Raw genomic sequence first — 12,637 nt, forward strand, 5'->3', positions numbered from 1 at the left:
AATGCAAGGGAGCGGGCTGTGCAGTCTGAGCACGTGAGGGAGCTTGGGGGTTGTTGCTGTCTGGATGTGTCTGGGAATTAGCTAAGCCCAGGTGTGGTATGAAAGGGACAAGGCCTGCATGGCCATCACACCCAGGCTCAGGGAAGTCATCCGAAGGAAGCCATCTCTCAGCTCTTCTAGGAGTTTTAAAGTACTGTATTTCTGTGTGCATCTGCAACTACAGAGGGCTGGATCTTTCATCTTGTCTCTGCCACAAAAGGTGTTTTCCCCAAATTGCCATCAGGGTTTCATGCAAGATTGCTATAGGAAATACAATGGAGTATTGTCACCATATCTGTATTTAATCACATTAAGAGAAAATACTTGACACTTACTCTGTGTCAGGTACTGTTTTGGGTGCTCTATGAGTATTAACTCTTTCTCCTTTTTTTTCTTTTTGTGGGGCTAGGGATCAAACTCAGGGCCTCATGCCACTCTACCATTGAGCCACATCCCCAGCCCACGATATGAACTTTTTTTTCTTTTTTAAAAATTTTATTTATTTATTTTTACAGACTGCATTTTGATTTATTATACACAAATGGGGTACAACTTTTCATTTCTATGGTTGTACATAATGTAGACAATATGAACTCTGAGTTCTCACAACAAACTCATGACGCAAGTGCTATTTTTGTTTATCTTATAGAAATTCAATTACGTTTGCTACATGAAAATAGCAAATTACACGAAAAAAATAGAGATGGAAAGAGAAAAATCATTGTTTCACTTGCTCAGCACAGGCCCAGGATGAGTGTGTCATGAGAGAAGTAAATCCTCTGGTCCCTCTGTCATGCCTCATAAAATCCTCAACATACACATCTTGCCACACTGAGTGTGATCTTAATGTTTAAGAATATATTTTGTCCTCAAGCACAAAGTTATCCCACCAAAGGAACAGCAGTCTGTTCCATTGTCAAAGGAAAAAGTGGCTGTGTATTGAGAGATGATTCCATATTTCACTTTATAGATTCTTTTACTTTATAATTCAAAATAATTTCCAGGGATAATTATACATAATTTTGTAAAAACTTATTCTAGGTAAGTTTTGTTTTGTTTTGATGCCAGGGATTGAACCCTGTACCTTATGCATGCTAAGCATGGGCTGTACACTTGGACTACACCCCCGACCCTACGTAAGCTTTGAATGGACTGTAATTCACAAATAAGGTGAGAACCTTCTTAGTTTGCCTGGAACTGAAGGATTTGTCAGTGCAAAACTGTCAGTCCTAAAACCAAGAAAGACCAAGGCAAATCAGGACAAGTTGATCACTACCACAAAACACATCTCTGAATCTATTGTGAAAGTTCTGTTGAGGCCATGTCCTTTGTATTGTTTTTTATGAGACTCTCAGAAGAAAGTCTCATCTGGTCTTCATAACAAGAATAGTTGTATATCCTCTAAAGATGAAGTGGTTTGTTTTTATCTCATGAACATTGTGAACAGGTTTCCCTTTTTGCCTTGGCTGCAAGAAGTCTTAGAGCTAAATATGTAGGACACAAATTTAGCTGTGTAGGTCACTCTGGTCTGCACTTTTTGTATCGTTCCAAGCTCCACTTTGTCCCTACCTTGTTTACTCCAATCTCCTCTTGACCTGTCTTATAATGAGCTTGTTTTATTTTAAATGTTTTTCTGGATCCAGGAGGGATAAAATTAAACAGTTCTTAACTTAGAGTCTATGGATTTTGCCAAGAGTCATTGAATATAGAAATGATGCAAAATTTACATGTATAAATTCTTTGTTCTCCTGGGGAGAGAAAAAAGCCACAAAATTTAACAATTTTAACAGTTTCTTTAAAAAAAAAAGTAACAGTTTCTTAAAGGAGCCCACATTCCCCCAAATATTAAGAGCTGTTGATATAAGAAACTGAGAAACCAATAAATGCTTGTAGTAGAAGGAAGTTGGAAGGTTCAAAGTTTCAGTTGCAGTGCTGGTCTTTTAAAACGGTGGAGCAATGGCACAGAGGAATGTTGGTGGGATGGAACACTGGAATGGCAGAGACAGGAATGTGAGTGGGTGAAATACCCCTCATAATGGAATGGCAAAGACAGAATGTGGTGTACTGGAACTTTAATGTGTCAGAATATTAGTATGTTCTGGAATGTTGATGTAACTAGGTCCCTAGAACACTTCTTTTTAGATGTCTTGGCATCTTCCTTGTTTAGTTATCTCTCAGTGTTGGGTCTCTGATTCAGCCTCTGAATCTCAAGCTCAGTGCCCTGGAGGGGTCCTGTAAAGAACCAGCCAGCTGAAGGAGCATCTCAGTAATGGGCACCTGGCTTTTGCATGGCTTCTGTCCATTTCACACTGTGATGCTAATCCCTTTCTGACTGTGCCCACTCTCCTTTGAAATCTGTCTCAAATGTTTGACATACTTAAGACTCCACTGGACTACCTTGTCCATTCCTGTGACTTGTTCAGAGTCTGCCCACAGGGAATGCCAACCCTATGGCCACCCACTTTCAATTAGCCTAATCAAGTGCTCCCAGAGGGCCACCTGCAGATGGGGCACTCAGAGTTGGAGTTCATTTTCTGGGGTTTAGGCTAAAGGCAACTCAGGATCCTTGAGGTTGGTCAGGAGCAGGAAAGCCAGTCAGAGTTAACTGGGAGAGAATTGAGACTTTATTACCAGAGGAACCTGATCTGAAGGCTAAATCCTGGTGCTGGGTAGGACAGAGCTGATGTGCCCCAACCTGAAGTTCAGAGAGGGAGCAGATAGAGGAGGAGCTGGGAGAGGGTTGTGTTCCTTGGTCTTCTCTTCTTCTCTTCTCCACCCACTCCTTCATGTAGCCACTGTGGCAGACTTGTCCATGCCCTGTACTTAACAGATCATAATAGAGAAGACAGGCACATAGACATGACAACCCAATGTGGTCAGGCTGTGGGAGACTAACCTTGCTTGGAAGTCAGAAAAGGTTTTCTAGAGGAGTGATGTCCTGGAAGGAGCTGAGGACAGAAGCTGACATTCCTTAATGGCCAAAGTACATGGAAATTTCCCAGTGTCTAGGTGTGGAACTCAGATCGAGGTGCTAATAAGCACAGACTGTCCAGTTCTTTGGGTGGCACATGTTTGATTTGTCCAGGTCTAATTACCTTCAGTCTTCTTTCCCCCAGCTAGTCCAATAACTCACAAATATAAATCTGTTGCAATCAATTCCAACTGGGAGAGGATAATTGGTTCTTAATGTGTGCAGACATTTCCTGATTTTGAGAGAACAGGATTTTCTGGAGGTGCAAAGCCTGCTACCTCCCAGCTACCCAGCTGCCTTGTCCTTTCTTCTGGACCCACACCTTTGCCAGACTGTCATTCCAACAACTGGGTGGACCATTTATTCCCCTGCTGATCACCTCAGTTACCTGACTTTAAAATGAGCTCTAGGAGGTGGGGGTACAGTTCAGTTGTATAGTACTTGCTTACCTTCAATCCCCAACACTGCAAGAAAATAATAAATATAAGTTCCACAATGGTGTGTGGGGTGCTCATGAAACTGGAGGAAAGAGAATTGTATTTGAACTCTGGCACTTATACTGAGGCCTCACAGATAGCACTGTGTGAGACTGGGCAGGGCACTTGTCTCTGGAACTCAGCTTTCCCATCAAAGAAAAGGCTGACAGGATGTAAACATGGCCAAGGCCTGTTTTTGCCTTGACAATCTATCTGCATCGAATCCTGGATGTCCTTCTTTCAGCTTGCTTTGAAAGAGAGGCAATGTGATAGAGTAGACTCAAGACAAGGGTTCGACATGATTCTGACTCTGACTTGCTATGTGAGTCTGGGACAGCGACTAAAACTCTCTGATGTCCAGTTTTCTCATTTGGTAAACTGAGGTAATACCTACCTCACAGGGTTATATGAAGTGACATGATGATTGTGGTGGTGAGTGATAATCTGTCTGCCTAGCAGTCAGTCTCTTCAGATGAGTTGCAATTGTGCTTACCAGGAAATTAGGGGCCAGCTCCGCAATCTTGAGGAATGTGAGTGAATCTTTGAGAACCTCCCCTATGGCTCTGCAAACCTCCCCAGCAAGAGCCAGTACTGAGGGCGAAAGCAAATTAACCCTTGCCTGTTACCTACATCCGTTTGTTTCTTCCATTCTTGTGAGGGTAGTGTACCTGTTTACTTGCTGGGTGACTAGTAAATAAACCTTTCAGGGATCGAGTCTCTTCATCTGTAAACTAATTTTTCATGACTCAAAATCACTGAACACTGGAGTGATACTAATGTGACTTCGCCACATTCAAACACTTTGCCTTCTTGGAGGAATTGCAAGCTATGTGGAAGCTGAAGGAGGTGGTTACTCCATCCCCTGATTCTTGTCGACCTAGACTTGACCAAATTGATGCCACATCTGGACTTTGAGTCTGGTGTGAATTAAGCAGAAGGGGTGAGAACAGTCAGGGATGCCTTCAGGAACCCAACAGTGCAACAGTGACCTGCAAGTAGCTGTGTAACCAGAGCTGGAGTCTGTCCTACATAAGCAGTTCAGGTGTCAGGATTTCACCGATGCCAGACTGCCCTTGATTCTTGTCTAGCTCTCCAGCTTCTCCAGCCATCGCATAGCTTTCCAAAAAGTCCCTTTTTGCTTAGATTTTGGCAGAGATGGTTTCTTTGTTTGCAACTGAGAATACTGGCTGGTACAGGGTAAACTATGTAACATGTTGGAACACAATGCCCGGCATATAGTAAAATATAATAAGCACTCATAGAACTAAACACACACACACACACACACACACACACACACACACACACAAAGATGCCAAGAAGTAAAATAACTTGCTTGAGGTAACAGTCAGGTGGTGGTGCTAGTATCCCATTGACCACAGAAATACCAATGGGACATTCCAGTGGGGTGTATTTAAACATCACTTTACATCACAAAACATTATTGTGGAACACTGTGTGGCTGATGTATTTATTTGTAAAGTCTCAAAACAACCCCCAGGGCTGGAATATTTTCTCTGCACAGAGAGGAAGGCACTAGCTCAAGGTAACCTCGTGAGTAGGGGTGGTTTGGAACCCAGGAGTAAAGTCCTGTAGCCAGTGCTCCTATGACGTCCACACATGTGAAATTCCACATGTCCCATGGATACCTGGTGCACTAGCAGGCTGGGGTGAGTCAGTGGCTGCCTGTGAAGCTATGAGGGAGGGAACATCATGTACTAGAACCTGGAGAAAAGAATGCTCCCATAGCTATCATGCTGTCTGAGGTGGAAGGGCAAGGAGAGGGTGTTCAGGAGGTGGGACAAAGGTGAGGAGGGGTAGGACCCTAAATTGAGGCATCCTCTGTTGCCCTTTCAGGACCTACACTAATCAAGGGAGGTTTCATTTCCTGCCAGTGTTGGCAAAGTGGCTTAACTGGAATTATTGGAAGAAAAGTATGAGTGAATATGGATAATGCAGGCAATGGGGTCCCTGAAGGAAGGGTGATGAGTTGACGAAAAGTCTGATGGGAATTAGGCTGAGGCTCACAGGGTGAGCCCAGGTGCTAGACAGCAGGGATAACTGTTTGTCTCTGGGGGCCAAGGACCATCCTGCTGATCTGGGACCCCACTCTCCACTGGCCTTCAGACTTTACCTTCCCACCTGAATAGAATCAGAAAGTGCCAAACACATAAGATTCTGGGATTAGAATTAGGCTCTGGATTCTAGAATCACAGACTTTTAGCAATATAGATGTTAACAATAGGAAATTTCAGACTCTGGGCTGAAGGTGTGGCTCAATGATAGAGCACTTGCCTAGCATGTATGAGGCCTTGGGTTCGAACCTCAGCACCACATAAAAATAAGTAAATAAAATAAAGGTATCGTGTCCATCTACAACTAAAATTAAGAAAAACAAAAGAAAAGAAAGAAAATTTCAGACTCTGACAATTTGACAATTGTCCTTGGGGAAAAGTTGAGGAAATCTTTCTCTAACGCTCAATTAATAACAATAAATAACATCTGTCAAGCATATTGCAATTTCCAAAATCCTTTCACATCTGTACAGCTATCACACAGGAGTGATACTTTCAGGTTCAGTAATGTTTAGGAGACAAAATGAGTTGGTCTGAATTGGAACCCAAACTTGCAGGGCAAATTCTATTTTCCATATGCCAAGGTTTTGATATCCTTGTCTTCTGGAGTTATAGCAACACTTCTAACTACTTAGCATAATGTGTCCAAATTCTCTGTTGTGTAAATTCTGCATGGTCGTGGATGGTTTTTCTTAATGCATTCTGGCATACTGCGATGCTCCAAAAAACGATTATCATTGTTTCATCAGCATAATTAGGGCTGGTACATTCTGCGATGACTTTTTGGCAGGTTTTATCATCCAGCACTATTTTCACTTCACAAAGGACTTAAACAACATATCCAAGAATAGATTTAAGTAACTAATGTAAAGACAGTCATTTGTAGGTTTAGTCAGAACGTGTTCTGATTTTCTTAGAATAAAAAGTTAAACTACCAAAGACAGGGAAGGAGGAAGAAAGGCACAAATATGCTTCAGTCAATAGGAGGCATACTGAACGCCATGCAGAGGAGGGGTGGTTCCAGTGAGGGCAGAGGTGTCCATGGTGGAGGCAATCAGAGCTTAACAGGCTGTGGTGGGGATTGGGGCAAATCATTCATGTCTCTGGGTCTCAGTTTTCCCTGATTTCAGATTGGAACAATAATCCCTAACCTGGAAAAGTTCAGGAGTGCATCTGTCCTAGAGGAGATCTGCAGCCAAGGCAGGAGCTGAGAGAGATTGCTAAGCGGGAGGGGCGCAGAACCGCAGGGAACTGTAAGGGGCTTGTGGTCTCCATGGTAACGCGCCGCTGCCAAGAGAGAAGGCGGAGTTTGGGAACCCAGAGCTGGAGGTTTAGAAGATGGTTTCACAAAGAAAATTCCCTCCTCTTTCAAAGAGAAAGGCATCTTCAAAGATGTGGTTCTTAGGTACCAGATCAGCCTTCTGTTCTGGACCAGGCAGTGATCTTGCCCCTAGCTTGTCCCAGGAATTGTAACTGATTTATTTCTTTGTTCCTATAGCTCAGGGCAAGGCCTGGCACACAAAAGACTTAAATGTCTGTTGGTTGAACCAATATGGCTGGGGGTGGGGCTAGGAAATGGTCTACTGGTCCAAAGGCCTGGGAACCACAAGTCGTATGCTTTTTAAAATATGAAGTCAGCATTATAGGGCATTTGTTGAAATATTGCTGTGATCCATGAAGAAACCCTCACTTTCTTCCCAGCTTCCTAGAATCTCTGCAACTCTAATGGCCTTACCCCACATCTTGGTATTTGCTTGCTAATTCTCTGACTTCTCTCTAGGGGTTTTATGGATCAAACCTACTCTTCATCCCTAGTAAGTCCCCAAGGGCAGGCTTGCACCATGATGGGCCCACCGTACATCTTCAGTCAACACTGTGAGTAGATTGTTCACTTGGGATGGTCTTGATCTTGTGGGGTATGTTTGTAGCCCTGGAAGTATCCTACATGGGAAAGCCAAGGCTCTATGACAGCAAGGCATGTGACTCTTCTTAGCTTTGGCTTGTGGCTTGACCTCAGTTTCTCATGATCTGATCCCTGAGCTAACTGGGCACAGATTGGTCAGTGCAGTGGTCACCTCTTTCCTGGGAAGAGGAGATGTCTAGGACCTGAGTCATTTCTGTGGGTATGCAAGCCACCGTGGTCCTGCAGACTTCTTGGGTATCAGGAACTGGTGGGGCAGGTGTGTTTATAGGCCTCAAAGGCAGAGATCCTGGGTGGCAAATTTCATGTCAGTGTCACAAAGAACAGGAGAGCAAACAGGTGCTAAGTTCCTTTCCATGTTTAAAACCCTGACCTGCTGTCTATCCTATCAGAGAAGAGGTGTCTGTGGAGAAGGGTCCAAGGATTTCTGGACAGAAGGGGAAACTCAAGACCAGCAGGGTTCTTGGCTTACAAGATGGAAAGGAATTTCAGCACAAATCAGTCAAAGGCATACACACGGGTTTATTTAGGAAAGTAGATCTATATTCAAGGGAGAATAAGGGAGATCTCAAGAAAGAGAGACGCCTGTTGGGGTAAAGCAAGGAATAAGCATTCAAGGGAGCATGCCAGCCATCTCAAGAGTGAGAGACGAAGCTTTGGGATTCCTGTCTCTTCTTTTTAAGGATACTTGGTAAGGGGTGGGTTTAGAAATGTATGGAGAAATTATGTCAGCCCAGTGATCTACAGACAGTTTCTGGTGGTCTGGTCAATCTCAGGCTCCTCTGGTTGATGTGGTCTTCATTCTCTGATCAATAGATAATGCTGGGAAGTCCCCCAAATTAAAGGTTCCTCAAGATATCATATTTCTCTTTGCTTAATCTATTTATTGGATGGTTAATTAACAGTGCATAGGTAGATTTATAGATTTCCCAGGAATTGGGGAGTAACAGGTCTGAAAGAGACTGGTTTAGGAAGTGACAGAGCCAGAAACTTCTGAAATTCTGAATTAAACTCTTTCTTTCTTAATATTTTTAGTTGTAGATGGACAGAATACCTTTATTTTATTTATTTATCCTTATGTGGTGCTGAGGATCAAACCCAGAGTGCCTCACACATGCTAGGCAAGTGTTCCACCACTGAGCCACAACCCCAGCCCTCTTGTTATTTCTTTATGTCTCCTTTCTACCTATTTTTTATTCCCTCCAGCCTACTTCACTGTGGTTACCCTTAGCCCTCAAGTTAAAGCCCAAACCTCTCAGCAGGATAAAGGCTTCAAGACTTGGCCCTTCTACCCATCCAGCTTTATCTCTCACTACTGCTCACCTTGACTGTAGTTTCCACCCAAACTGAACTACTTATTGTTACTTGAAATCACCATATGCTCTCTCTATACTATGGACCTTTCCTGTATGTTATGTTGTTCCTTCTGTCTTAAGTGCTGTTCCTCATCTTGTGCCACAACCCCCCTTTCACTTAGCAGGAGGTTCTCCATGACTTAATTCCTTGACATTGCTTCCTCCAGGAAGCCTTCCCTAAAGTCTTTGACTGGGTTAAGAACCTCCTGTAAATCCCTTCAGCCTTTAGCTCCTTGAAGATAGAAACCAGGACCTTTCACTTAGTCTGGCAAAGAATCATTGTCAATCAATGTTGAATGGATGTTGGGAGAAGGTGGGTCACTGGGGGTGTGCCCTGTAAGGGTGCATCTTCCCCTTGCTCTTTCTCCTTCCTGACTGCCATGAATGGACAGTTGCCCTCTGCCTTGCCCTTCCACCATGATATCTACCTCACCTGGGGCCCAGAGCAATCCAAGTGGCCAACCATGGAGCAAACCTCTGAAACCACGAGCAAAAATAAACTTTTCCTCCTCTAAGTTGTCCTTGTCAGGCATTTGGGAAATGCTGACTAAGACAATGGACAAACAAAGGTAAGTAGAGAGAGGCTGGAAACCTGCCTGGCTGGAATGCTATACAGGGATGTGGAAGATTCTAATATTTCCAAGTTCCAACCTTCATTATTCCCTAATTCTTAGTTGAAGATTCAGACTAAGGCTTCCCTGCATCTGGAGCCCCGTCCCCCGCTAGTCACCTCCACCCTGTGCCCCCTGAGTGTTTGTTCTCAGGCAGTCACACACATGTATTCTGAACATAACCAAGAAAGCAATTTACAAGAAATAATTGCTGGTCGATGTGTGCCTGGGAGCCGCGGTGAGCTCTGACTATTTCTGTCTGTGCGTCAGCCCACCCAGCTTCCTCCCTGCTCTGCAGCCCTGGGGGAGGGGCTCCTGCCTCACAGGGTGGGTAGTTTGTTTCTAAAGCTGAACTTGACAAGTAAACCCCAGTGAGAACTGAATTCAAAGGAGAGAAGCTGAACTCAGGTTTATGAGCCCTGGGATGTGTAGGTAGCACACACAGTCTGTTCTCTACCTGTGCCAACCCTGGACACATAGGCTACTGTGGAGAAAATTCTATCAGGTCTTCAGGATCTTGCTCTGTGTGAGGTCTTTTCCTGACCTCTGCCCCTCAAAGCCTTGAGTCCTCAAAGCTTGTCTTTGTTCTTCAGGCCCAGTTGTGCTCAAGGGGTGGTCCCAGACCAGCAGCAGCAGTATCACCTGGAACTTGTTAGAAATGCAGATTCTGGGGATTTATGCCAGCCCTAGTGACTCAAACCCTGGGATGGGGGGCAGCGACCTGTGTTTTAACAAGCCTTCATCTGCACTAAGCCACTTGAGATTTTGGAATTTGCAGATCCATCTTCCTCTATCAGGTTGTGAGCAGTCTAAAGGCAAGGACATTATTGGATTCTTTCTTGTAACTTCCCAGAAGTCCCAGTACTGAAAGTGTTCAGAGGAAAATCAAATTTGACTGATGAGAATACCAAAGACAGAGATCCGTCCAGTGAAAGTTCACAACCAAGCACCGGTGACTAAACCCCCAACTGTCACCCACCCCGCTATGCACACACAGGGACTCTTAGTGCTTTCTACAACAAACAACTTGTGATTCCTGGGCATCCTAGGTTCTCAGTGTTTTTGAACAGGTTGTACTCTGACCATAATGTCTTCTGATCCTGTCTCACCTGGAAACTGACTCATCTTTGATGACTCAGCTCAGCCATCACTTCTTCCTCCCTTAAGGGGTGTAAAGGGCCATTAGAAGGCCCACTCATTTTTTGTGTGCCTATTTCATCCTCGGTATGAGCCCCCGGAGAGCAGGATTTCCCTCTGTTTCTGATGCTAAAGAACAGACTCCAGCGAGTGTACAATTAGTGGACAAATGACCTGGGTTTGGAGTGCAGAAAAAGAACATATGCATGCACACACATGCACACACCAAAAAACAAAGCAAGACCTGAACCAAGACCTCTTTGACTTCCATTCCAGAGCCCTTCTCTGGGTGGTTCACTCTGCCTTGTTACCCCATCTTGTGCCTTTGGCTGGCCCAGGACCTATGCACAGATACCAAAGAGTGACCATCTCACTGTTGCCAACTCTAGTAGCAGATCATGTCACTGTCTGAAATGTCAAGAGCTGCTTTCAGCAGCTACTGAGTCCCCCGATCCTTGCCTTGCATTCCCAAGGCAAAGCCTAAAGTCTTTGCCAAAGTTAGGAGAGCAGCTGGGAGAGGGGGGTGGCAGTGAGCCTCCTGCCCTAACATTCCTTGGACTAATCATAAAATATGTTAAAAACAAACAAATAATAATAATAATAATAATAGCTAACACATAGTACTTTCCATTTGCCAACACTTAAGTACTTTCATGGACTAAATAATTTTCTCCCAAATTCTAGGAAATAGGTATTACTATTTTTCCTGCTTGTATAGATGAGAGAGCTGGGACACAGAGGTCACCTAGCAGGTATCAGGGACAGGATTCTAACCAGGCATCTGGCTTCAGAGTCCCTGCTCTTAATGACTATGTTATATTTTAAAATGTCCATCTGTGGGTGGGAGTTGTGGCTCAGTGGTAGAGTGCTTGCCTAATATGTGTGAGGCGCTGAGTTCCATCCTCAGCACCACATTTAAAAAAAAAAAAAAAAAAAAAGTAAAAAAAGAAACAGTTCATCTGTATTTTTTTTTTTTTTTTTTTGGTACCAGGGGTTGAACCCAGGGGCACTTAACCACTGAGCACATCCCCAACTCTTTCTTATATTTTATTTAGAGATAGGGTCTCTCTCAATTGCTTAGGGCCTTGTTAAGTTGCTGCAGCTGGCTTTGAACTGAGATCCTCCTGTCTTAGCCTCCCGAGCCGCTGGAATTACAGGTTTTCATGCATCTCTGTGCCCAGCCCATCTGTAATTTTAAGTCTTTTAGCACTTTAATATTTATGAAGAGAGTTTGAATATATCACTTCATTTTATTTACTGATTTTTAATTTTTAATTTTAATTGTAATTATTTTGTTATTGAGGATCCAACCCAGAGCTCCACTCATGCTAAGCAAGCTCTCTACCATCATTTTATCAAACACTTTGAATAACCTAGCAAGCAAACTGAGGCTCAGGGAGACTAAGGGACTTTATCAAGGCCACAAGGACTGGGAAATGGCTGGGTTTACTCTTGAAGCCTGCTAACCATTTATTTTCTCACTCGTTCATTCACTCTTTCATCCTTTTTTTTTTTTGTGCGGTGCTGGGGATCAAACCCAGGGTCTCGAACTTGCAAGGCAAGCACTCTACCAACTGAGCTGTCGCCCCAGCCCTCTTTCATCCCCTTAAGACACTGAATGATGGCTGAGCCCCACTACATTTCCTTTCTTCTGTTCCTTGGTGAGTGACTTCAAGGTGGGGCAGAATCACTGGAAAGGCAGGGATCTCCCCACTCTCAAGTGCTGATCCCCTTCCCAGGGACTTTTAAATACACTTATTTTGGGACTAGGAAATGGGGTAAAAGTTCTCTGTCTCCCCCATCAAGAGAGGGACTCTCTGAGCCTCCATATGCTCCAGGTTTCTCCGTGACTTACGGAGTTGTTACTGACCATTTTTTCCAGGACTTGTAGGCAGGGCAATATAGATGAGTCCACAGAAGGACCGAGAACCTTTGCTGGGAAAAGTCTTCATTTATCCCACCAGATTCCAAAGTCCCTTTGACCATTCATTTTTCTATCTTTCACTGAAAAGAAACTCCAGAAGAGATGATGTAGAAACATTTATTGGGTGT

This window comes from Sciurus carolinensis, chromosome 1 (genome assembly GCF_902686445.1).
Source record: "Sciurus carolinensis chromosome 1, mSciCar1.2, whole genome shotgun sequence".
Lineage (NCBI taxonomy): Eukaryota > Metazoa > Chordata > Mammalia > Rodentia > Sciuridae > Sciurus > Sciurus carolinensis.